Source organism: Dermochelys coriacea, chromosome 14 (genome assembly GCF_009764565.3).
Source record: "Dermochelys coriacea isolate rDerCor1 chromosome 14, rDerCor1.pri.v4, whole genome shotgun sequence".
NCBI classification, from domain to species: Eukaryota; Metazoa; Chordata; order Testudines; family Dermochelyidae; genus Dermochelys; species Dermochelys coriacea.
Window position 1 is genome coordinate 35249680 of NC_050081.1, and position 22156 is coordinate 35271835.

At 47.7% G+C, this 22156-nt stretch overlaps 4 protein-coding genes and 2 long non-coding RNA genes across 6 annotated transcripts in view; 4 read left to right on the top strand and 2 right to left on the bottom strand.

Moving 5' to 3' along the window:
- Positions 1-22156, top strand: part of LOC119843274 (zinc finger protein 850-like) — a 1382451-nt gene that overhangs the window by 1176663 nt on the left and 183632 nt on the right. The gene's annotated exons all lie outside the window — the stretch shown is intronic.
- Positions 1-22156, top strand: part of LOC119842642 (zinc finger protein 239-like) — a 1225455-nt gene that overhangs the window by 553305 nt on the left and 649994 nt on the right. The gene's annotated exons all lie outside the window — the stretch shown is intronic.
- LOC119843367 (zinc finger protein 664-like) overlaps positions 1-22156 on the top strand; it is a 1158238-nt gene that overhangs the window by 404439 nt on the left and 731643 nt on the right. The window lies entirely within an intron of this gene.
- Positions 1-22156, top strand: part of LOC119843338 (zinc finger protein 850-like) — a 621437-nt gene that overhangs the window by 404439 nt on the left and 194842 nt on the right. The window lies entirely within an intron of this gene.
- Positions 299-2826, bottom strand: LOC122456664. The gene is made up of 3 exons (XR_006275654.1): positions 1721-2826; positions 1091-1289; positions 299-453 (listed from the first exon to the last, which is right to left on the bottom strand). It is a non-coding gene; the product is annotated as an uncharacterized LOC122456664 (long non-coding RNA).
- LOC122456661 lies at positions 18552-20771 on the bottom strand. The gene is made up of 2 exons (XR_006275651.1): positions 20354-20771; positions 18552-19540 (listed from the first exon to the last, which is right to left on the bottom strand). It is a non-coding gene; the product is annotated as an uncharacterized LOC122456661 (long non-coding RNA).

Below are 22156 nucleotides of genomic sequence, written 5' to 3' on the forward strand. Positions count from 1 at the left end.
GTTCTATGGGCCCCCTATTCAGTGGCTGTAAGGGCCAATGCAGACCTTAGCAGCACCGAGGCAAGTCCTAAGCTCCAGCCAGAGCTGCACCCCTGGTTTAATGGTCCTAAGGGGCTTTGCCAGGGTGCAGAGTACAAGAGGTGCAGCTTCACTCTGGCCACACCCCTCAATCCCTGCTCCACCCCTCCTCCTCCAGCCTGTCCATGCCCCAACCCCACTCCCTCCCACCCCTCCCAGGAACACTCCCTGTGCCTGTAGCTGCTGGGGAGGAGGTACAAACAGAGCACAATGATGGCCTGGGTCCAAATGTCAAGTATGTCTTTTGATTTAGGGTTCAAATTTGGGGACTGACCTAAGTGCTGAGGGGCTGGTTCTCCAAGGGGCTGGGCACTGGCAGCGCCCACTGACTCCGGCTGCAGCTGCGAATGCGGGTGGAACACGTGCTCTGAAGTCCTGTATTTCAAGGAGATAAACCGAGACACCCAAAATTAGGCCACTGCTGTAACTTTAGGCCTCACTGACTTGCCCATTAACAGCAGTACCTGGGCTAAGTCTCATTGTACGTCTCTGTTTATACTTGGTTACCGCTCGGTCCCATGATTGTAAGCAGCAGAGGTGCTGACCCCAGGGGTGCTCCGGAGCTCAAACACCCACAGAACAAATATGGGGGTTGCTCAGCACCCACCAGTCACAGCTGTTCTGCGGGGCTGAAAATGAGCTGTTTGGTGGCTGGGGGAGGTGCCTGGGGGAGGGTGGAGAGCAGCGAGCTGCAGATTGGCTGCGGCTTCGGGGAGGGGTTGGAGCAGGGGCGGGAAGAGGCAGACAGAGGGCAAGGCCTTAGGGGAGGAGGTGGAGTGGGGTCGGGAAGAGGCGGAGTTAGGGCGGGGCCTCAGAGGAGGGGCATAGTTGGGGTGTGGCCTCAGGGAAGAGCGGGGCTGGAGCACCCCAGGGGAAAAATAAAAGTAAGTGCCTATGGTAAGCAAAGAGCTAGCTGTGAAAGGCCAATAATATATCCCCAGTGTCTACAGGCAGCCAGTCCCCCAGGGATGTAACAAGTTCATAATCTTTCCCGCGGGATGGGTAAATCCACCGATTTGTTCACAGGGCAAGAACCTCAAGGTTAACTTGAACAAAGTGAAAGTAGCGGCAATGTGGCTCCTGTCCACACTGTGCTGAGGTGCCCTGGGGAGACGTGGCTTTCACCTGGTGGCCAAGCCCCTGGCCAGTCTCAAGAGGTGTGAGGGGGAGTGAGAAGGAGCCACATGTCTGGTTGAGGTGCCTCTGACATCCTAGAGGGGAAACAGAGAGAAAAGAGCACTCGGTCTAATAGGTCACACAGTGGGGTGGGGCTGTCGGATCTGGGATACAGGGCGATGGCTCTGTGCATGGTAAGTTGCATCCTCCTTTCAGCAAATGCAGAATGAGGGAAGGGATCAGCGTTTGCAGCAGCATCAGGGGATGAGATTTCAGCAAACCATGTGCTGGCAGTTGTAGAAGCCAATCCGTGAAAGGCCCCAGCACAGAAGACCACATGGCTACGTGTTATCAATGCAGCTCTCAGCACACTGGGGAGTTCTGCATAAAAATGGCTGGCTGGGTCTGGCCCACTGAACTCAAGGCCAGCACCTGCCTCTGACAGCCCTGACAACGCTGAGTGCAGGAATGAGAATCAGCCAGTGGCTCCCTAAGGGGTTGCCCCGAGGTCTAAGGATAAACCAACCTGTCCTGGGAATGGAAAGGGGGAAGCAGCCAAAGAAACAAGACTATTCGGGGACAGTAAAGGCTGCAGGGAAAGAATTAGGGAAAACAAGCAAACCAGTGAAACCTGCTAGGTGTCAACAGGGATCAGAAGGGATTTTAGAAACACCAGAAACAGAGGCCCTGCCCTGGCCCCAAAGCCATGGATTCTCTGAGCAAATGAGGCTTTTCACCTCTAACATCTGCATGTCTGTAACTCTACAAAGAACAGTAATAATTCCCGTCTCTGCCATGCACACACCGAGTTACGCTGTGATCTCTGAGTGCCAGACTCCAGCGCCCAGGATTCAGGAGCTGTCCTATCTCTGTGCAGGGGTCTGGGTGGCTGGAACAGTCTCACCTGCAGAAATTCACTTGCTGGCTGCTGGCCCTGCCCAGCTCACTGATCAGCTTGTAAAGAGGAGATATGGGCTTTGAAAAGTTGGTGGCATTTTCACTTCATTTCTTCCCAATCTCCCTGTCCAGTTCCCCCAGCTGGGCCAGCAGAAATTGCTCTTGGTCCTGGATAAACCAGCCCAGAGAGTCAAAATGAGAAACAATTTCCTACCTGTAAGCTTCTGTCTTTCCCTGTGATGGCAAGTCACAGACATGTGGAGACTCATGGGCCATTTCATTACACTCATGCTCCCCTAGCGCGTACATAGCACTTCTCATCTGTAGAGCTCAAGCACTTTACAGTGAAGGTAAGTGATGTTCTCCCCATTTCACAGATGGGAAACTGTGGTGAAGTGGAGTGGTGAAGACCCAGATCCCAAATGGGACTTAGGTGGCTAAAGCCCAGTTTCAACCCCTGACTCTCAGAATTAGATGCCACTGAAATCCAGAAAACCTCTGCCTGGCTGCCCCTAACTCTGCAGGGGCCTCAACTCACTCAGCACCAACATTTCGATGGTAAAATTTCCCAAGATTCCTAAACTTCTGCTTCTGGGCCTGGGCACTGCTGCCTCTTTCTCAGTGTCCAGACACCTGCCTCACACCTAAACCCCAGAAGGATCCTCAAACCAGAAAGCAGGCAGTGGAAAGCCTCTCTTGCCTGTGGGGCCCAATCCTGTAGGAGTGCACTGAACACCCCTTTTGGATTAGGGCTCAGGCAAAATCCAGAGGAGGTGCTGGTAGAGGCTCCTTTATAACATTGAGCCCAGTGGTTAGGACACTCACCTGGCGTCTGGGAGACTCAGGTTCTACTCTCTGCTCTGTGTGATGGGGAGGAAGGGTTTGAACAGAGATTTGGCACCTCTCAGGTGACTGCCCTAACCATGGGGGTCTGGGATATTCTGATGTGAGGATCCCCCTCAATCTCTTCTGATCATGGTGCTCCACTTTGTCTAAATAATTAAATAGCCCCTGGGTTAGAGCAAGAGGGTAACAATGACTCTAGAGCAGGGGTAGGCAAACTTTTGGCCTGAGGGCCACATCCGATACCAAAATTGTATGGAGGGACAGGTAGGAAAGGCTGTGCCCCCTATCCAACCCTGTCCCACTCCCTGACCCTTGATTGCCCCCTTGATCTCCTTCCTCCTATCCACTCCCCCTGCCCACCTCCTGGCACCCCCACCCCCATCCAACCCTCCCTACTCCCTGACCATGCCCTGGAACCCCCAACCTCATCCAACCCAACCTGCTTCCTGACCGTGCCCTGGGATCCCCGCCCTCATCCAACTACCCAGATTTTATTTCTGGTTTTCATGTTGCAATTTTAGCTTTTCTGTTCCAGTTCCAAATTTTCCATTTCATATTCACAGGCATTGTGCTTTTCTGTGAGCTTATTTATAGCCTGAAACATAGCACAGGTGACTCATGCTGCTGTTTGGACTTTCTTGGGGGAATAGCCCTCTTGATTCCTCAACAACAAGTTTTCCAAACCTTTCTTATGTAGTGTAGAGACTGAAGTAGTCACACATGGATCAGACCCCAAGCTTTTAAACACCTGTCTTAACAAGCACTCATCAACCATAGCTGGAGGCTTCAGGGTGTCCCCCTTGTCCTCCCTGAGTAAACCCACCTTGCTCACACTTGCAGAACGTCATAGACTTGAAGATAGCACACATACAACCCCGAGCACCTGTGTATTTCCCTCTCTCCCAATAATCTGTAACCAATCTGATCCAATTCTCGGTTCCCCGGCCACTGGGTCTAATATCTTAAGACAATATTTTAGCTTATCCAACCAGTTCAGAAACAGTTAACTTAGTCATTGGCATGGTCACCATCCTTGGCTACGAAATGTTGAAATGGCTCTTTAATGGCTCACAGCTGGGCAGAATGTTTCCCGGTACCGATCAACAAGTCAGATTCAGTAGACTCCATGCAAAACAGTTTATTTGAGAAAGAATCACAGACTCAGTATAATGACAGGTTTCAGAGTAGCAGCTGTGTTAGTCTGTATTCGCAAAAAGAAAAGGAGTACTTGTGGCACCTTGGAGACTAACAAATTTATTTGAGCATAAGCTTTCATAATCTACAGCTCACTTCATCAGATGTATAAGGTAATCTAATGCACGTCTCCCTAGTGAGCCTCAATTCCCCGAGCACAAATCCTCAGTATTTATGCTGGCCCCACGCAGTATTCTGATTGGCTAGCAAAGCAGGTATAGCTACTGATCTAGATGAGGATTTGTCTCTTTCATTGTCTTCTCTTCTCAGGCACCTAGTCTATCAAGGATTCCCCCGAGGCAGTGGTTTTCAAAGGAGTCCCATACCCTGTGGACCTTTTATTACTAATTTTCTCCTAATTAATACTTTGGAAGGGACTGCAGAAGGGGTACCCACCAGACATCACCCCACGGTTACGCTCTCATCAATCATTCACGTAAGCGGTCAGCATGATGCTTCCCAAAGGGGTCATTCTGGTCATTTTGCCCTGGGTCAGCTTGTGCCAAGCTCACTGATCTCATGTTTATACATTTTTTTTTTTTACCTAGTGAGCCGGCATATTGACTGATAAAGGTCAGTAACAGAACAGACACACAGAATACAGAATTTCCACTTTAAACATTTGATGCTCAGAAGGCCCTGCTCCCAGAATCCTCTAGCAAATTCAAACATATCAAGCTGTACCACATTCATGTTCACCACATTCATTAATAAGAAGCGCAGTAATTCATAATAATTCAGCACCATCCCAACACCCTGGACAGTGAATCTTCTTGTTTCTCCCCCACCCCGTCTCAGTGTGAGGGAATCGTGCTTCTGCTTCAATGGTTGTCAGTTCCCTGCCACTCCCAGCCTTTTACCTCCCCACAGGAACTCATCAGGGCTCTGCCAGTCCTAATTTTGCCTTGCAGATTAACACTGGGTGCGACCTTGTCTCCAGCCCCTCTGTCGTGTCCTTCTGTAGTGTCCACCCCCTCTCCACTGGATACTCATTAATTCCCAGGTAAGCCGTCGGGACAACACGAGCTTGTTTGAATCAACTGAGGATCAGCACCAATAGAACATCACAGCACTGAGATATATTTTTAGTGAAAAAACAGGAGTTTATTAGTTAAGATTGAAGACCTAGTGAGCGAAGCAATAAGATCAAAAGGCTGCACACCAAACACCAGGTATAACAGGATTCAGATAGGCTGAGTTTAACTTTAACAGGTAAAATCCATGGCTAAAGCATTCCCCCAGGGTCACTAACCACCATTGATAAAATCCCACCTGGCTGGAACAAGGGGAAGAGCCGTGGGTGCCCGATCTTCAGGCCTGTGAGAAAAAAGAGATCCCAAGAGGCTCCCGCGCAGGTGAGGACTGACACACAAACCATCTGGTGAATGAAGGAACAAGTTGAGAATCCCCAAAATGAGGTATCAGTAAGTGCCCTCAGTTTCTTCCTCATCTCATCCAGAGCAGGGCTGCAGGCAGCATCTATCACTGACATCACTTCCCACAGGTCCTGTTACCTGCAGGAGTTTCCTTCCCTACTTTCCTTCTCTGTAAAAGTTTGGGTGGGAAGTGGAGGCAGAATCCAATTGCTCTGTCTGTGCAGCTTTAGTATGTTGGGTTTTCCCTTGGTGCAATTCCTCTTAATTTCTCCTCAGCACAATGACTCCTGTCTGGATTGTCTCTCTCCCAGCAGGTGATGAGAGAGTGAGTGAGAAGAAGGAGGGGAATCAACAGCAGGAAGTTTCTGGGGATGGGAAACCACATGGGACTTTTGTGGGAAGAGCTGACGGGAATTTTTCCCAGTGCTTGGCACAGCGAGAAGCCTGGGGAAATTGGCAGAGGTCAAAGAGGCTGCTGGGAAACCACTCAAGGGAGCAAATGGATGAATCTATTATATATGGGGAAGGACACAGGAATCCCACAGCCCGGCAGACAACCCCCAAGGAAGACAAATGCTATGAATGCCTCGGTTATGGGAAAGGATTTGTTCTGAGACCACAGCTTGTTACACTTCAGGCAATAAATACTGGAGAGAAAACACTTCAATGCTTGGACTATGGGGAAAACTTCAATAAGTGCTCACAACTTACTAACCATGGGAGAAGCCAAATGGGAGAGAAACCCTCTCGGTGCCTTGAGGACAGAAATTGTTTGAATTGGAAGTCATCACTGATTGCACATCAGAAAATCCATTCAGAAGACAGACCCCATAAGTGCTTAGACTGTGGAAAAAGTTTTCTACATAGGTCAGCCCTTGTTAAACATCAGGCAGTCCACACTGGAGAGACACCCCATAAGTGCATAGACTGTGGGAAAAGTTTCACACAGAGGTCAAACTTCTTGTGCATCAGGCAATCCACACTGGAGAGAGACCCCATAAGTGCTTAGACTGTGGAAAAAATTTCATACAGAGGTCAAACCTTGTTGTACATCAGGCAGTCCACACTGGAGAGAAACCCCATAAGTGCTTAGACTGTGGGAAAAGTTTCAGACAGAGGTCCCACCTTGTTAAACATCAAGCAGCTCATACAAGAGGGAGACCATAAGACTCTTGGAAAGGTTTCAGAAACAGATCAGCCCTTCTAAAGATCAGGCAGTCCACACACAAGAGAGATCCCCGTAAGTGCCTAGACGATGGAAAAATGTTTTAAATAGATGTCATCCCTTGTTTTACATCAGAGAATCCACACAGAGGAGTGAACCCATAATTGCTTAACCTGTGAAAGACCTTTTAAATGGAGGAAAGAACTTGTTTCACATCAGGCAATTCACACAAGAGACACACCCCATGAGTGTTTGGACCATGTGAAAAGTTTCACACAAAGATTTGATTTTATTACACTCAGAGGATCCACCCAGGAGAGAGACCCCATCAATGCTCAGACTGGAAAAATGTTCCTACATTGGTCAGACCTTGTTAAACATCAGCTAATCCACACAGGAGAGAGACCCTATCAGTGCTTAGGCTGTGGGGAAAGTTTTATATAGAGCTCAGCCCATGTTTTACATCAGAGAATCCACACAGGAGACCCCATAAGTGCTTAGACGATGGAGAATGTTTCATACCGTGGTCAAATGCTTGGACCATGGGAAAGGTTTCAGAAACACCTCAGCCCTACAGAACATCAACCAATCTACACAGGAGAGAGGTCCCATAACTGCTTAGACTGTGGGAAACATTGCAGAAACTGATCAGTCCTTGTTTTACATCAGAAAATCCACAAGACTCCATAAGTGCTTGGACTGTGACAAAAGTTGTACACAGGGATCACACCTCATTAAACATGGGAGAATTCACACATGATCTAAACTTCTGTGACACCTGGCCAAAAAGAGTTAAGAACCTTGCAGGCTAATTGAGCCAGATTCAACCTTTAGAGACATGTTAGAAAAGTGTGTAAATAGTATTTGGGGCCATTCGAAGTAATATAGACTAGAACTTTGAAATGTAAACTGGTGTTGTTAAAAAACTGGAAGAAGATAGTAGTGCTGTTGATTAATTGCAGTTAACTCATGTGATTAACCCCAAAAAATTCATTGTAGTTAGAAAAATTAATCTCGATGAATCACATTATTAAACAATAGAATCCCAATTGAAATTTGTTAAATGTTTTTGGCTGTTTTTCTACGTTTTCATATCTATTGATTTCTATCACAACAAAGAATAGAAAGTGTACAGTGCTCACTTTATATTATTTTTATTACAAATATTTGTACTGTAAACATGAAAAACAAAAATAGTATTTTTCAATTCACCTCATACAAGTATTGTCGTGCAATCTCTTTATCAGGAAAGTGTAACTTAGAAACATAGATGATTTTAATTACATAAGTGCACTCAAAAATAAAGCAATTAAAAACTCAGTGCTACTTCTTTTTCTGCCACTCGCTATGACAAACAAGTTCTAATTTATGATGTCACCTGAAAGTGTGAGAAGGTGTTCGCATGGCATGTTTGTAGCTGGCAATGTAGGTATTGATGTGCAAGATATGCTAAACATGCATATATCCGTTCATGCTTCAGCCACCATTCCAGCGGACGTGCTTCCATGCTGACAATGGCCATTTAAAAAAAATGCATTAATTAAATTTGTGACTGAACTCCTTGAAGGAGAATTGTATGTCGCCTGTTCTATTTTACACACATTCTGCCAAATATTTCATAATATAGAAGTCACAGATAATGACCTAGCATATGAGGGGACACTTTCACTGCAGATTTCACAAAACGCAAAGAAAGTAACTATCTGAGATTTCTAAAGATAGCTACAGCACTCAGCCCAAGGTTTAAGAATCTAAAGTACCTTCCAAAATCTGAGAGGGATGAGGTGTGGAGCATGCTTTCAGAAGACTTTAAAGAGGAACACCCTGATTGGGAAACTACAGAACTCGAACCACCAAAATGGAAAATCAACCTTCTGCTGGTGGCATCTGACTCAGTTGATGAAAATGAGCACGTCGGTCTGGTCTGCTTTGCATCGTTATCAGTTAGAACCCGTCATTAGCATGGATTCATGTCCTCTGTAGTGGTGGTTCCAGCAGGAAGGGACACATGACTCTTTAGTGCATCTGACACATAAATATCTTGTAACACCGGCTGCAACGGTGCCACGAGAATGCCTGTTCTCACTTTCAGGTGACCTTGTAAACAAGAAGCGGGCAGCATTATCTCCTGCAAATTGTAACCAAACTTGTTTTTCTGAGTGATTGGCTGTACAAGAACTAGGACTGAGTGGAGTTGTAGGCTCTAATGTTTTACATTGTTTTATTTTTTAATGCAGTTATTTTTTTTTTACGTAATTCTACATTTGTAAGTTCAACTTTCATGATAAAGAGATTGCACTAAAGTAATTGCAGTTGGTGAACTGAAAAATACTATTTTGTTTTTTGCAGTGCAAGTATTTGTAATAAAAAATATAAAGTGATCACTGTACACTTTGTATTCTGTAAAAACAACAAGGAATCCTTGTGGAACCTTAGAGACTAACACATTTCTTTGGGCGTAAATTTTTTGGGCTATGACGCACTTCATCAGATGCATGGAGTGTATTCTGTGTTGGAATTGAAATTAATATATTTAAAAATGTATAAAACATCCAAAATATTTAAATAAATGGTATTCTATTTTTGTTTAATAGCATGATTAATCACAATTATTTTTTTAATCGCTTGACAGCCCTAGAAGATAGTAATTGTAGAAGTCTCTGTTTACCTATATCTTGTTACAGATTAACAGTGTAACCAAATACAGTCCTGTCTAGGACTGTATTTTGTTAATTCAGAAGTCAAAAGGAAATATTAACATTTAAATGAAACTTGGGTGCAATAATGTCATTGTATATATTTCTCTTTTTAAAGTTTGTGGTAAACTGTCTGTGAATGGCTTTATGGATAATTACTTTATGTTAATCCATGTAGTTTTATTACCTGTGATGTTTGGGAAATAAGAGTTTACTTCCAAAACCTATTGTTCACCCAAGGACTGCCTGCTGTCGAGAGGCTGCAAAAATGTCTATATAAACTCTTGGGACCTGATCCTTTTATCTCAGATCATCTTAAGTTTTATTCGTGGGGAGTGTGAGTCGTAAGACTGAGATCTCCAGTCCTCTCTGGACCGCCCTGATATTGAACATTTGGACATTGGACTAGAACGTGATGAAATTGTTAGGCTATAGATATTAAAGCCTGTCTGTGAAGGCCTATACTTTAAGAATTTAGGTATATGTTTATTATTTAGCTAGTTATAGAGGTATAAAAGAAAGAATCTGTGTAAGGGCCTTCTCTGACCGTGACAGTCTGAGGCCCTGTTCTTAGGCTAATGCCTTTGGCTAAGCAGCAGAGGCAGCCATAAGCTGGGAAGTGACCGGTCACATCCTCACATTCCAAACTAGTTGAAATAAGGCAATCTGGGGATAAAAAGGTGATCCGATTTATCACCTGCAGAGAATGGGAAGAGCCTAGAAGATGTAAAATGAAATTTAGTTTGATAGTTTTTTGTCTGGTAAGAACTCACTTATCGATAGACACAGCTTGGAAACCCTTATGTCTTTATAGATGTAATTGTGAAATCCTCGCTTTTGTATTGTTTTGTCATTATAGTTCCCATTTTGCTATTGTTTATTTGCATGGTCTCTGTCTGGTTCTGTGATTGTTTCTGTCTGCTGTACAATTAATTTTGCTGGGTGTAAACTAATTAAAGTGGTGGGATATAATTGGCTAGCTAATCATGTTACAATATGTTAGGATTGGTTAGGTAAATTTCAGTAGACTGATTGGTTAAGGTATAGCTAAGAATATTATATATAAATTAGGAGCAAACAGGAAATAAGTTGGGATTCAAAAATAAGGAAAAGGAACTTGGATTTAAGCTTGCTGGAAGGTCAGCCCAATAAACATCGAATTGTTTGCACCTTCGGACTTTGGGAATTGTTGCTCTCTGTTCATGCGAGAAGGACCAGGGAAGTGAGAGGGTGAAGAAATAAGCCCCCTAACATCTTGGTGCCGTGACTCAGATGCATCGCATTGGATAGGTGTATGGATATATGCCATCATGTGCCAGCAATGCCCCTCTGCCATGTACATTGGTCAAACTGGACAGTCTCTACGTAAAGGAATAAATGGACACAAATGAGACGTCAAGAATTATAACATTCAAAAACCAGTTGGAGAACACTTCAATCTCTCTGGTCACTCGATTACAGACCTAAGAGTGGCTATCCTTCAACAAAAAAACTTCAAAAACAGACTCCAACAAGAGACTGCTGAATTGGAATTAATTTGCAAACTGGATACAATTAACTTAGGCTAGAATAGAGACTGGGAATGGATGAGTCATTACACAAAGTAAAACTATTTCCCCATGTTATTTCTCCCGCCACCCCACTCCCGACTGTCCCTCAGATGTTCTTGTTAACTGCTGGAAATGGCCTACCTTGCTTGTCACCATGAAAGGTTTTCCTCCTCCCCCTCCCCCCCGCTGCTGGTGGTGGCTCATCTTAAGTGATCACTCTCCTTACAGTGAGTATGATAAAATCCATTGTTTCGTGTTCTCTGTGTGTGTATATAAATCTTCCCACTGTATTTTCCACCGAATGCATCCGATGAAGTGAGCTGTAGCTCACGAAAGCTTATGCTCAAATAAATTTGTTAGTCTCTAAAGGTGCCACAAGTACTCCTTTTCTTTTTGTGAATACAGACTAACACGGCTGCTACTCTGAAACCTATTGGATAGGTGAGTGGCAGCCTGTAAGTCCCCCTCCCCAACAGTCTGTGCAGCTGCTTGGAGGGGGTATGGCAAACTCGTGATGATAGTTGCGGGTTCTGGCAAACTGAGGTAACAGATTTTTTGAACAAATGGATAAGGAAGAATCAGGGCCCATACCAGGAGCAGGGGTCCACCTGGGATAAGATTGAGAAGGAGATGGGAGAGGTTTTGGGAGACCCCAAGGGAAAGGAGTGTAGGAGAAAGGGAATGGTATTACAAGGGTTGTGTGCTGGGTAAAAAGAGAAGCCAAACTCCTCCAACACATTAAGGATTTGGAGGGGATTGTGGAACAGCAACGGATTTTAACAGAAAAATCCATGTTAGCAATAGAGGTAGCGGATTTGAAGGCATGGGATGCTGCACGGACAGAGGATTCTTGTGAGGCAATCCGGAGAGAGAGGGACGAACTGCTGGGGAGTGTAGGAGACTCAGAGGAGGAATTGTATCAATGTAAACATGGGGGTCAATGGACTTGGGGACCCCAAACCATCCACCCCATTAATGGAACTGAAGGAGACACCTCCACCACCCTACCCTGAAAAAACACTGTACCCACCACTGCCAGTGGACGTTGTAAGCTGACGATCCACTGTTATAGCCTCTGCGAGAGAACCTACCCGGGAGAAACTGCAGGGGGCAGGAATAGTGGCCCCGGTTGCAGGGTGGGAGGGGAGACCATGCCCCACAAGTTGTAGAGCAGGCATAAATCCGCCCCTTGTCCCTGAAGGACCAGGAGGCAGTACTGGGCCATTTGGGAAAGGTACCCCAAGAGGGTTGGGATCAGTTTGTGCTGTGGCTAGTGGAAGTGGGCAGGGAGATGGAGGATCTAACTCGTGAGGACCAGGTGATCATTTGGAGTAGTCTTTGGGATGGGGCACCTTAGCAATCGATGTGGCAGGACTGGCACATCCATTTCTAATCCCTAGACAGGTGGCCAAACAGTTGTTTGGGGTGTACTCTCATACTGTGGGGATGAATAAGATGAAGTGAATCCCTGGGGAAACAGGGCAGGATACACTTAATGTCATACAGGCATGGGCATGGTGCATGGGTGATACCCCAGACAGGGGCACCAGGACCTGGTGGGGCTGTGGAGCAGGGTAGGGGTGTGGAATTACTGGCGAAATGGTTGGAGCTGAGCGATCCGCAGTTTGTGGAGCATTTAAGGTTGCAGCATCCTGAACTTGCTCCCAATCAACTACCCCAGTTTCTGGAACAGGCAGATGTGTGGAGGCAGATGCATCGAGGGGAGAGCTGGTCCATGTTATTACTGCAGAGGATCAGTACAAGATGGAAAGGGGTGGGTCAGTCCGGAGAGGAGGAGGTAGAGGGAGAGGCTGTGGTTTTGTGGGAGGAGGGGGGGTAGTCAGGGACAAGTGGGCAGCTATAGAGCAACAGATCCAGAGACTGCAGATTAAACTGACTACTCAGGATCTTACCAGATCAGGGGGAAAGTGGCCCAGGAGGCCAGGGGACTGGGACTGCCTGAAATGCCAGACACACAATTTTCCTTGGCGACAGCAGGAATGTGTTCAGTGCCGGGACCCCCGGTCCTCCTGTGAACCAGTGGGAGGGACAGAGGTGGGTGCTGTGACTTAGGGGTGCCCTGGGAGGCATCCTATCCATGTTCTCAGTTTAGGACGGGATGCATCTGGTCACCCCATGCTCCAGGGGGCGATCGAAGGGAGGCCCAAGAGGGATTTTTTGATAGACACTGGAGCAGCCATCAGCTTAACCACATGGGGACAGGGGAGACCCTCAAAAGGAACTGTGACAATTGCAGGGGCAATGGGAGGGGAGACACAGTTAACCCTGAGGCGGGGACAGATCAAAGGAATCTGGGGGGAAGGGGAGATTATGTGGGGTTGTAATGATATGCTTAATTTGTTGGGGGCAGGAGATTTACACAAACTGGGACTTGTACTGGACTTAGCCAATTGGGTGTGTTTACTGGGGCAGACGCAGGACAGTCAGGGTGATACCATTCCCATGGGGATAGCCACTATGACCATTAAAGCAGCACATGCCCTCCCACCACCCCCGGCTGGGTGGGAAGACATCCCTGCATGGGCTAAGGATAACCTGGATTGTAGTAGGGGCAGCATGGAGGTACTGCTAGAGGAAGGGGACCTTTCCCCACAGAAAAATATTGTATTGTTTCTGTGGGGGAGGGTATTGTCACTCTCTGTTCGTGTGAGAAGGACCAGGGAAGTGAGAGGGTGAAGGAATAAGCCCCCTAACAGAAATGATTCTGAAAAGGACTCTCTTCAATTCTAACGCGCCATCTCTATGGTGAAACTGACCAAAGGACTCTACTCGCTTCTCTGTGTCTAATGATCTTTTAGCCAATACTGTCTTTTCTTCATTTAATAAATCATAGTTTAGATAACAAGAATTGGCTGTTAGCGTGGATTTGGGTAAGAACTGAAGTATTCATTAACTTGGTGGGTAACATGTCTGATCCTTTGGGATTGGTAGAATTCTTTATATGATGAAGATTTTCAGGAATCCCCATCAGAATCTCAAAGGACATTTTCCCACATCAGGTATCGTTAAAGACTTGCCTCTGTTACCACTCTGTCAAATCAGTTATTTTGTTACAGCATCTCCCATAGCATGAAGGGTTTACAGAGCTGAATGATGCCTCATGCCTGTGCCAGGTAACTTTCAGTGAAATTAGCCTGTAATTAAAATCCAAAGTTAATACCCATTAAACCTGACAGCAATTCCCTACCTTGTACTCCTGGGCAGCCTCCTCTATGAGCTCTGTTAGCCCGGGACAGATGGCAAAGCAGACTGATAGAAGTTTGATCCTCTTCACAGACTTTTCAGAGCCTCTTGGTGTTCCCCACACACCCCGTCCCCTCCTGCTCCTTTTGCTGCCTGTAAACTCAGCCCACTGGCGATTTCTACCACGTTTGCCAGCTGCCAGTTCAGCCTGATGTTTCTGTGTTGCACAGTTCCTGAGGGCAGGAGACGGCTGTATTGGATCCCTCCCAGCACTGGCTGATGTGCCTACACGCCAGAGTGACAGCTTCTGTGAAATCCTGCAGACAAATGGGACATGGAGCTTCCTCCTGGAGACTTTCCAGGGGGTTCTCTGTGGCCATGGCTCCCTCTGGCCCAATTAGTGAAAAATGTACCACTAGGGCTCTGGTCCTGCAATCACAGGAACCGCCCTGTGAGGATGAGCCTGCAGGAGCAGGAGCTGTGTGTCTAAGGCAGGATAGACAAGCTTGGTAGAATTCATTTTTATATATATATATATATATATATATATATATATATATATATAAAATGTTGACAGATGATTATTTTTTAAGCAATTTTATATTTATTGATTTAAACGTTCACAGTTGCACAAAAATCTGGGTTTTAAGTATTTCATTCCAGTTGTTATCAATTTAAATGTTCACAGTGGTGGGAGATTTAGGGTGGGATCAGAGAATATTTGGGTGAGACAATAACTATTTAATGACCATAGAGACAGATTAAAAAAGTTAAAGCTTCATAACCATTAAAATAGAGATTTTCAAGATCACGTGTCAAAATATGCAAAGTAAATATTCTTAAATCAATGTCTAATAAGTTCTCAGGCAGCATTGTTCTTACTGTGCCTATTGGTAAGTTTCAGTTATTAGCAGTGCGAGTATTTTTTGCTGGGTTTGTGTGTGTACCGTGAAATCAACATTTACAGACATCCACCGATAAAAGTCTAATCCTTCCAAGTCCAGTGATATGAAATTCCCAGGAGAAAACCTAGGTTAAGCTGATATCAATGTTTCAAAGGCCTGATTCTCATGTACACCAAGGCATCTCTGGCTCAGTGTAAAGAAGATGCGGTGTTTCCAACACTCATGATTTTATAATGAGTCTCGTTGTCTTTGTTAAAGCCACAGCTCCTGGAAGCATGTGATGAGGTGAGACTCTTGGGTTTCCCTTCCTAAACAAAGGAGGTTTCTGGCTTTCTTGGTTGCAGAGAAAAACTTTAGGCTGAACTCAGATCACATTTTAAAGTTCTGAGAAACCAGAAGGCAAATACAGTAACTCCTCACTTAAAGTTGTCCCGTTAACGTTGTTATGTTGCTGATTAATTAGGGAACATGCTCGTTTAAAGTTGTATAATGCTACCTGCTAACATCCTTTGGCAGCCGCCTGCTTTGTCCACTGCTTGCAGGAAGTGCAGCCCGTTGCAGCGAGCTGGTGTGGGCTTGGAACCAGGGTAGACTGGCAGCTCCCCTATCCCCTAAGAGGAAAGGAAGAGAGGGGCTAATGTCAGGGTGTTCCCCCCCCGCACCCTGCTTATCCCATCTTCCATAGAGCATGGGGTACACATGACAGGGCTCAGGACAGAGGGAACTTCCTGGCAGCAGCTTGCTGATTAACTTAACAAGGCACTGTCTTTAAGAGTGGGTCAGCTTACTTAAAGGGGAAATGCGCATCTCTCTCTCTCTTTCTCTCACACACACACACAGAGTGCGTGTCTGTCTGCCATGCTGTCACCCCTCCCTCCGCCTGCGGTCACGGCTCATTCCACCAGAGCCCAGGCATCATCACCAGCCTTTCTGGCAAACGTTTCCCTCCAGGAAATCTGAGGGCTGCCACATGGGCCTCGATGCACACTTTCACACCGCGCTATGCCATCGTCCATCAACCTTGTGAGGACGCGGCCTTTGGCAGGGCGACCCCTCAGTCTGCAATACCTTGACTCCGACCCTACCTCTGAGGTAAGGCTTGGGAGTCACCTAACTGGAACTGATATGAGCAAGCACTCGAAGAAGAATAAGGGACTTGCCTGAGTTCACACAGAGCAGGGAACTGAACCTGGGTCTACTCAGGGTAACTTACGACTTGTCTACACTTGCAAGTTAGAGCACAGATATCAAGTGCCATGACCGGGATGCAGTGAAGGGTTAAAGTGAAGGAGCTGCGGAATGCCTACCACAAGGTGCGGGTGGCAAACGGCCGCTTCGGTGCTGCCCCATGACTTGCAGCTTCCTGAACAGGCCCATGTTCTGAAAGATGGGTGCATCATGCACCTTTCAGGACCAGCCTGCATTAATCTCCGTGAAATGCCCACAGTGATCCACAGGCGCCTGGAGAACCATTGAGAAATACCCCTTCTGATTAAGATACTCGGAGGCTAGGTGGTCTGATGACAGAATTGGAATATGCATCCCATCTATCGCCCCTCCGCAGTTAGGGAAACCCATCTGTGCAAAGCCATCCACAATGTCATGCATGATGCCCAGAGTCACGCTTCTTCTGAGCAGGATGCGATTAATGGCCTTGCACACTTGCATCAACATGACTCCAACAGTAGACTTGCACACTCTGAACTGGTTAGCGACCGATCAGTAGCTGTCTGGAGTAGCCAGCTTCCAGACTGCAATCGCCAACTGCTTCTCCACTGGCAGGGCAGCTCTCAATTTTGTGTCTTTGCGCTGCAGGGTGGGGGCAAGCTCAGCACACAGCCCCACAAAAGTGGCTTTCCTCATCTGAAAGTTCTGCAGCCACTGCTCGTCATCCTGGACTTGCATGATGATGTGATTCCCACCACTCGGTGCTTGTTTCCCCAGCCCAAAAGCTGCATTCTCTGGTGATCAGCATGTCCGTTAATGCCACAAGCAATCTCGTGTCATATGCATTATGCGTGTCGACCTCTGTCGGATTCCTCACTGTCACTCTGTAGTTTAGGGAGTAACTTGACTGCCATTCGTGATGTGCTGGCGAGACCCATCAGCACCAACATTTCTACGGGAACATTTCCCAGGGTTCCTAAATTTCTCTGCTCCTGAGTTAGAGCACTGCTGCCTTACCCTAAGCGTCCAGACACCTGCCCCATGGGTAAACCCCGGAAGGATCCTCAAACCAGAAGGCAGGCAAAGGAAAGCCTATCTTGTCGATGGGGCCCAATCCTGTAGGAGTGCGCTGAGCACCCCTTCTGCATGGGGTTCCCAACAAAATCCAGGGGAGGTGCTGACAGAGGCTCCTTTATAACTTTGAGCTCAGCAGTTAGGGCACTCACCTGGCACATGGGAGACTCAGGTTCTATTCCCTGCTCTGCCTGATGGGGAGGAAGGGTTTGAACACAGGTGTCACACCACTCAGGTGACTGCCCTAACCACGGGGGTCTGGGATAGTCTGATGTGAGGATCCCACAATCTCTTCTGATCAAGCTGCTCCACTTTGGCTAAATAATCCCTGGGGCAGAGCAAGAAAGTGACAATGACTTTATAGCCTGGGGGTCAGGGCACTGGGAGGTAGAAGATGCAGGTGCAGGACCCTGCTCCAATAGCTATTTAATTATCGTCCCTTTCATGCAGGAGGGAGCGTTTCATTGCAAACCAGCGGATTCAACCTTTGACCTTTCTTACGGTTGTGACCTCGGCTCAGTCCACAGAGTCCCCTGTAGATGCTGCTTCTGGAGCACGCCCAGGGCCCAACACCAGGGGGAGCAGCAGAGTACGACCAGGCACAGGGTCACCATCCGATCAGTGCCTAGAACCGTCACTGGGTTAGGTCACCTGTGGGAGGGCAGGGAGCCGCACACGCTCTCCTGCTGGGATGATCTCAGAGAAACTCAAGGGGAAATTGTCACCTCACATTGACTGATAATTGCATTGTGATGGCAGAGTTTGTCAGAAAATAGAATGTTCCTGTTGTGTGAAATTTGGACCTTTCACAATTACTTCCCTCTCCGACTCAGACTGAAATGTGAAGGTACTGAAAATGTTACCGGAACGAACTATTCTGAAATATTTTCCTGCAGAAATGTGGAAACAGACTATGTGGACGGACATTTTAGACTGAAATTGAAATGATTCAACTGTCTGAAATTATTTTCAGCCTTCTGATCAGAATCTAGGGTAATGTCGTGAAATCAACATTTCCAGGGAACCCTTGAGCAGAATAGCAACCGCTAACAGAGATTGTTCAATTTTTTAAGAAAACGTTTTCAATTGTTCAGTAAGCAAATATAATTTCCTCCATTTGCCTTTCTCCTGTTTAGTTTCCATTAAACCAGAACAGAAATTACTTTGCACAGAAGAAACAATAAATAACCTCTCACAGGGAGAACATGTAACTCGCTGTTACTCTCCTGTTACTCAGAGATCTGAGCATTGATAGCACCCCTGTGCATATTTATTGGTGAGTACCAGCAATTTCTGGATATTCCTTCTTGCCACTCTAGTTAAACACCATTCTCATCTCCCTCCCTTTTCAAACTCTCCAAATTGGATCCTAAGAAGAGAAAAGTTGCTTTTGTTTTTTCTGTATTTTGGGGATTTTATATCAGGAACAAAATTTATCAAGAGACAATAGGCACTAGAGAGTCATAGGAACAGCCCTGCAATCCACAAAGCTGAGTTAGGTCCCTAGACCCCTCTGTACAATGCACCTCTGATCAGCATCTCCCATCAGTTAGGTTAGGCAGTTTCCTATCTAGTAGGCTGGCTTTTGTGGATCCCATTCTAAGACACTTACATCTCCCCATAACTCAGGCTCTGTGGCTCACAGTGTTATTCCAGTAAATGTCTAGACAGCTAAAATTTAGATGCAGTGACATTCATCATTGCAATATATACTCCCAGGGGAATTCTGAGCTACTGCGGAAACACAGAATTCATTTCCGGCTGCAGAATTTTTTCCCCCCACAGAAACTACATTCTGCCAGAGAAGTGATGTTGTTCCATCTTTCACCCACCAGAGACCACTGTGGTGCCAGAACATCCAGCAGCACGCAGCCAGGGTAGGACAGAGCGGGGCACAGGGTGCTGCTGGGGGGGTGTCACAGAGTGGGGTTCAGAATAGCTAATGGCAGGGGGAACTACCATGTTTGCCAGCTGCCTGTTAGGCCTGAGATTTCTCTGTTGCACAATTTCTCTGCACTGAGGGCAGGAGGCGGCTGTGTCAGATCCTTCCCAGCACTGGGTGATGCAGGCTCAGCAGAAATTGTGCCCACATTCCAGAGTGACAGGGTCTGTGAAATACTCCAGACAGACGGGACACGTCTCTTCCTCTTGGAGACTTTCCAGGGTGCTCTCAGCAGCCATGGCTCCCTCCGGGCAGTGGAACAGGGGTAGTTCCACTTTCCTGAGGTCAGGAACGTAGGGGCAGGCTGGCGGTGGGGATGATGTACCAGCACTGATGGTGAAAAAAAAATCTAAATAAAAACCCAAAACAAAAGCCTTGTCCCCACACTGCCACAGCCAGACCCCTATGCCTCCACCCCACACAGCCCCAGCCAGGGCCCCCTGCACCTCCTAAGGGCCAATACCAAGGCCACCACCATCCACCCCCCACACTGCCAATGCCAGGTCCCCCTCCTCCTTCTGCATTCAAATTCCTTCCCCCACAGATCCTCGGGTCCCCCTCAGGCAATATCTCTCCGTGCCCCCCCTGCCCCTCTCATCGCTCTCCAAGCCCTTCCTCCAAAACCAGGACAAACCAACACACGCAGCACTGAGCTTTTATTTAAAAAAACAAACAACCAACCAACCAACCACACACACGCAAGCAGCTCCAGCCGACCCGAGTTGCAGCCTGGAGCTGCCCCCGAATAGGCCTCCCCAGCTGGTGCACCCCAAATGCCCAATAATTAGCACAGGATGGTGGGTGACACTCCACACACACTCCCACCAGCCAGGTGCAGCTGCCCCCTCCCATTCCCCAGGCTACTTGACCAACCGCCCCCCCCCCCCAAACGGTGCTGCAGCCTTCCCTAGCTCTGCTGCCCCCGCTCCCCACAGCCTGTGTATTCCCGCCCCCGCCGCTGCACTGCAACTGCCAGGGGAGCAGGGCAAGGGCAGGTAAATCGAGGCTGCCCCACTGCAGCTACCGCTGCCCCCCCCCCCCCCCGCAACCACAGCCCAGAACCCCCCTGCGGTGAGCCAGGAGCAGCCACTCGGTGGTGGGCGGCGGAGCAGGGCTGGCGGGCAGCCCCCCGCAACCACATACCCCCAAGCACGCGAGCAAGTCAAGGCCCCTGCACCCGAGCCAGGCGGCGCTGCAGCAGCAGCAGCAGCCGGGGAATCCCCAAAGCGAAACCAAAACCCGCGCAGGCGCAGTAACGAGCCTTTACAGCTTTTTTTTTTTTTAAAGCCGATTGGGGAACCGGGAGCCAATCGCGCTCTCGGGAGGGAAATTAAAAACCAAGCGAGGCAGAAGCCCCGCCCCCAGGGGCCCGCCCCGCCCCACATCAGGCGCCAGGCTCCGCCCAGGAAGGACCCGGCCGCATTAGCCGCCCCGGGGAAGCGGAGGGAGGCCGGCCGGGCTCTGCCTTGGCCGCCCCCTGCAGCAGCACCCGGGTGTTTCCCTTCCTGGCGCTGACTCGGCGGCTGCTGGGCGGGGAGGAGCCCGCGGGGAACAATCCGGCCCGCAGGCTTCGCTGTGACACGTGGCCCTGGGGCCGGTGGGCGATGCCCTGGAAGGAGCAGAGCCTGTGTCTCTAAGGAGAGAGTGTCAGAATTCACGGGCATGTGAAATACGTGTCGCCGGCAGGTTTAAGCATTTTTTTCAATATTTATTGTTAAATGTTCACTGTTGCACAAAAATCTGGGTTTTAGCATTTCTTTCCAATGGTTCTCCATTTCAGTTTTCGCAGTTGTGGGGAATTATGGGGGGATATGTCAATAGCAAGTCAGACCACAGTGATTTAAAGTCCGTGGACACCAAGATTCAAAAAGTTGAAGCTTTATAACCATGAAAACACAGATGGTCACGTCACCTGTGAAAAGACGCAGAATCGCTCTCCTTACATCAAACTCAAATAAGTTCTCAAGCACAGAATCCTAGAATATCAGGGTTGGAAGGGACCTCAGGAGGTCATCTCGTCCAACCCCCTGCTCAAAGCAGGACCAATCCCCAACTAAATCATCCCAGCAAGGGTTTGTCAAGCCTGACCTTAAAAACCCCTTAGGATGGAGATTTCACCACCTCCCTAGGTAACCCATTCCAGTGCTTCACCACCCTCCTAGTGAAAAAGTTTTCCCTAATATGCAACCTAGACCTGCCCCCCTGCAACTTGAGACCCTTGTTCTGTCATCTGCCACCACTGAGAACAGCCGAGCTCCATCCTCTTTGGAACCCCCGTGATGTTGCACCCCATAGTACTTTATGGAAATATGCTTATGAATGTATATAGGACATAACTGGAATATGTTTTATGCTGCAGATGCCATGGAACATATCTCTGTAACGGTTATGATCCACTGAGCATATTCATCCTATTTGTATGCATGTGTCAAAGTTATGAATATTGGCTATGTACTTGTCTAATTTTAAGTAGCCTCTGTAAAGCAGTTGGTCAACTTCCTGAGGAAAAACTATTCTCAGGTCATGGCTACACTTGCAGATGTAGAGCGCTGTGAGTTAAACCAGCCCTCGGAGAGCGCAGTAGGGAAAGCGCTGGAGTGTGTTCACGCTGTCAGCTGCAAGCACACTGGCGTGGCCACATTTGCAGCATTTGCAGCGGCATTGCGAGCGGTGCATTATGGGCAACTATCCCACATGGCACCTCTTCCCATTCTGGCGCTGTTGCTTATGGGAGGGGGGTGGGGGCGCAGGGCATTCTGGGTCCTGTCCCAACGCCCCGAGATGCATCGGTTCGCATCCCAGCTTTCCCTGTGTTTCCGTCCATTTTTGGCACCATCTTTCAATGTTTGTTGTGCAACACGCTGTGTCTTCCCTTTCGGTCTGTGGGAATGGAGCCCGAACTGCTGAGGAATAGGCTGAGGAGTCTCGCCAGCACATCGCGTTTGG